The sequence below is a fragment of the Tupaia chinensis genome, unplaced genomic scaffold (genome assembly GCF_000334495.1).
Source record: "Tupaia chinensis unplaced genomic scaffold, TupChi_1.0 Scaffold000247_1, whole genome shotgun sequence".
Taxonomy (NCBI): Eukaryota; Metazoa; Chordata; class Mammalia; order Scandentia; family Tupaiidae; genus Tupaia; species Tupaia belangeri.
The window spans coordinates 157,511-161,911 of record NW_006159725.1 but is presented as its reverse complement, the minus strand read 5'-3'; the positions used below and the strand labels follow the sequence as shown (position 1 = coordinate 161,911).

At 50.0% G+C, this 4,401-nt stretch overlaps 1 protein-coding gene across 1 annotated transcript in view; it reads right to left on the bottom strand.

Moving 5' to 3' along the window:
* Nucleotides 1-4,401, bottom strand: part of POU2F3 (POU class 2 homeobox 3) — a 104,558-nt gene that overhangs the window by 53,888 nt on the left and 46,269 nt on the right. The window lies entirely within an intron of this gene.

The following is a 4,401-nucleotide window of genomic DNA, read 5'->3' as shown; positions in this document are numbered from 1 at the left end:
TGGTTTTTTTTTTTTTTTTTTTTTGCTATAGGGCGCGTGCACTCGCCAGAAAGACAGAGAGAGACAGAGAGGACAGAAAGCAAGAAATCGCCCCCCCAGGGGGAATGGCCACGCCGCAATCCCTTCTCCATTCTCCTCTCGGGATCTCGGGCACACACATACACATGTGCACAGTGTGAGTTTAAGCCACCATCGGGTCCGGGAATTGAACCACGGTCGACTACATGGGAGTCCAGCGACATAGCCATTACGCTAACTGCTGATCCCACTATTATTATATCATCTTGACCACAATGGGGAAATGGCTTTGGACAAGGGAGTCATTTCACCTTGCCAATTACCTCTTGCCTAAAACTTCGGCTCCACGCCTACCTAATCACTTAATCAGCCTGGCTCGTTCCCTGTGGGGACGGTGCTGGATGACATGTCACCTGCTCTGAGATTTTTAGGAACTTTTCAGACCTGCCTCCCTCGTTGGAGAGTAAGTTCTCTGAGGGCAGAAAACTGTGTGTATATTATTTCCATTTCCGGGGTGCCTCTCCCACCGCCTCTTATTTCCCAAATCCTTGGGAAACCCTGCTCTCAGCCTCGCGGCAGGAGAAGTGACTTATCTCCTTGGGGGCTGAGGTCAGCTGTTCTCGTGGGGGTCCTGAGGGTCTGATAATTACCCTAGGAGACCTTCTCTGACCTCTGTGGGGCAGCTTTTCTGGCCGTTGTCATAATTTTTTTTCTTTTTTTGGAGAGGTTTTTAGCTATAGGGTGCGTGCGCTCACCAGAAAGACAGAGAGAGAGACAGAGCGACAGAAAGCAAGAAATCACCCCCTTAGGGGACGGCCACACCGCAATCCCTTCTCCATTCTCCTCTCGGAATCTTGGGCATGCATGCACACGAGCCTGGCCTGAGTTTAAGCCGCCGGGTCCAGGACTTGAACCGCAGTCGGCTATGTGGGAGCCCAGTGACATAGCCATTACACTAACTGCTGGTCCCAAGGCCGTTGACAGAATTAGGAGGGGTTTATACTTATCGGGCAGAGGGCAGGGTGGGTTTTAGGGTATCTTATACTGCAGAAGACATTACAAAAAGGAACCTTTGTATGTGTCCAGTACAACGTACAACTTTTTACAAAAAGTTTATTTCTTTCTTCAGAGAGAGAAAGCAGCATCCCTAACAGGGTCCTCATGCCATGTGTACCCCCCAGTCTCCGCTGGTCTGGATCTAGGACATGCATGTACAGTGTGCTCTGGGAGGTCCTGGGACCCAAACCCAGGACCTTTCCCATGTGGGTTATGTTACCACTGCACCATCACCTGGCCCCTCATGCAACTTTTATTTGATTTTTCTTTGAGAGATTTTTGCCGTAGGGCGCGTGCGCTCACCAGAGAGGCAGAGAGACAGGAAGCGAGAAATCACCCCCCTCCCATGGGGAATGGTCACACCACAATCCCTTCTCCTCCATTCTCCTCTTGGGATCTTGGGCACACATGCACATGCACTCGGCATGAGTTTAAGCCACCAGGTCCGGGACTTGAACGCAGTTGACCATGTGGGAGTCCAGCGCCTTAACCATTACGCCATCTGCTGGTCCCATTTATCTGATTTTCGAAAGCTCCACTGGGCACTTTTCTCAGTGGATAGCCTGCCTAGACTCAGACAAGCCTGAATGCTCTCTCACTTTTCAGGCAAGCACAGAGTGTCCTTTGAACACTTTTCATGTGTACTTTTCCCACGGATGCCACTTTCTGTGTTAAGGAAAATGGAAAGATTGTATTTTATTTTGGTTTATTAAGCCTTACCAAGGGTCGTTTAACATTCTGCGAAATCGTGGCTTTCGAGCTGCCAGTACAGGAGACGGGCTGCAGTCTGTATTAGTGTCTGCCCTTTCATGAACGTGGAAGTCTCGCCCAAGTTTATTTATCGTCCAGGGCACGTGTCCAAGAACTCACTTGCTGAAATATATATTATTTTACTATAAATTACTTTGCTCTGTACTGTTTCAAATTAGACTGCTTTTATCTGTATTTTCTATAAATTTCATTTTCGGGTATTGAAAGGGCTTTATAGAATCCTTATGAGGGATAACGGATCTGGGAAGGCTGAGAACAAGAGGTTTAGAAGGAAGTAACTGTGTGTGTGCGTGTGCGCGTGTGTGCGTGTGTGTGTTGTGTGTATGTGTGTATATGTGTGTCGTGTGTATATGTGCGTCGTGTGTGTTGTGTGTATATATGTGTGTAGTGTGTGTTGTGTATTGTGTGTTGTGTGTATATGTGTATGTTGTGTGTGTTGTGTGTATATATGTGTGCAGTGTGTGTTGTGTATTGTGTGTGTTGTGTGTATATGTGTATTATGTGTGTGTTGTGTGTGTTGTGTATTGTGTGTGTTGTGTATGTGTGTGCACACGTGTGCACACACCATGGTCCCTTCTACCTTTTCTCAGCCCTGCCTGTCGACTAGGAGGGTCCTTCAGGTCTGTCCTCTGCTGCTCCCCCTGTGCTTGTGGATGGGTTTAATTCTGTAGTGAGGTTTTCGGAAGCCCCTGGGGGCAGACATCAAAGCCACATCTCTGGGGCAGGTAGATGGTGTGATGGTTAAGGTGCAGGACTCTCATGTGGCTGACTGCAGTTTAAGTCCTGGACCCAGCGGCTTGAAACTCACATAGGCACGTGTGCTTGTGTGTCCAAAAAGCCAGGAGGAAAATGGAGGACAAGGAATTACAACTTGGCCATCCCTCTCGGGGAGTGATTTCCTGCTTTCTGTCTCTGTCTCTCTCTGTCTCTCTGGAGGGTGTAAGCTCCCTAAAAAATCTTTAAAAACACACACACACACACACACACACACACACACACAATTTGGCTCTGTCACACACACACACACACACACACAAAATTTGGCTTTATTAGCTCCTGAATCTATTTGTCCCGCCTGCTGTACCTTGAAGAGAATAAAAAGAAGGACATGGCGACATTGCGGCCTCCCCTTTTCTCTCTTGGCCTGCTCCTCTCCCTAAGTCATCCTGCCTCTGCCTTCTAGTACAGCACGGGGTGATCGGATCGGATCCACAGTGGAAGAAACTGGGATCTCACAGCAGGGGGGAAGTCCAGCCACCCTTAACTCTCCACTTCCGGCGTCTGTCACAGGGAAGTCTTGGGCCCTCCCTCCCGCACGTCAGGCTCACTGCCAGGCTCTATGGTTTCCTCCCCACCAGGCTGGGAGCCCTGTGAGCAGGGACCGTGTTGGTGGTGTTCGCTTCTTTGACACCCCAGGACCCAGCCGGGTGCAGGTTTGTGTGAATAAACAGTCAAACGTGTCAATCAATCCTCTCCCTTGCTCCCTCGCACTCGGCTGCTCAAGAGCCTGCTCTTCCCAGGCCGTCCCTGGTGGCATCACAGACCGCGACAGGACAGCTTGAGAGCCTGCTGCTGCCACACCTGTGTCCCCTCACGGGCCTCCCTGGAGAGTCCCTCCATCACTCTGGATCCTCAGAGACCTTCCCTATGGCGGAATCTTGTTGGTGTCAAGAAGAGGCTCCATGGAGCCAACAAACCATTACAATCAGCATAGACCAACCGCCACCAAGAGCCATGGGTGTAGCTCAGTCATTCGAGAACAATGAAAAGAAGTCCCAGTTGGTATAGAACTAAAAGCCACACAGGAGCACACTGGTCACTGCTCTAGGTAAGCTGGCACGAGGTCCCAAGAGGGGCACAGGGGAGCCACATCTGGGTGCATGTGAGCTCAGAAGGCTGCCCAGCCTGAGACTGAGAGAACCCCCGGCCACTGACGCTCAGTGCAGGGGCAGGAGATGTAGGGATGAGGACGGTGTCCAGCTTGCTTCTGGCCTCACAGAACTTCTGTGAGGACTTTCAAAATATATATTTATTTATTTAATTTCATTAACTAATTTATTATTATTATTATTTTAAATTTGGCCAAAGAGAGACAAAGAGAGGGAAAGTGAGAAAGCAAGCTACCAGGTCTAGGATTCAAACTGTGGTCAGCCATGGGGGAGTCCAGCACCTTAATTATCACACTGCCTGCCGACCCCATTCTGGGAGGACTTCAAGCAAGATGATCTTCTACAATATCCATTAAGTGCTGCCTGAGCTGCCTGGTGGAAATCCATAGCTCTGGATGACAAGGGTCCAGAGGGGGCCAGATCAGAGCAGGGGTGAGGCCACTCAGTGGGCAATGTCATGGTGGACACCCCAAGTTCCTTTGATCAATTCTACCTCCTGATGTCCTTCTGAAGCTAGTGGTTGGCCCAAAGAGTAGAGAAAAGAGTGGAGAAACTCCATGGCGAGAACCAGCCTCTGGGTTCCTGAACTCCCTGACAGGTACTCAGTCCTCCTTCCCACTCAGCCTTCTCCCTTCCAGGACACCCCTCCACTGCCCCTTCCACCTCC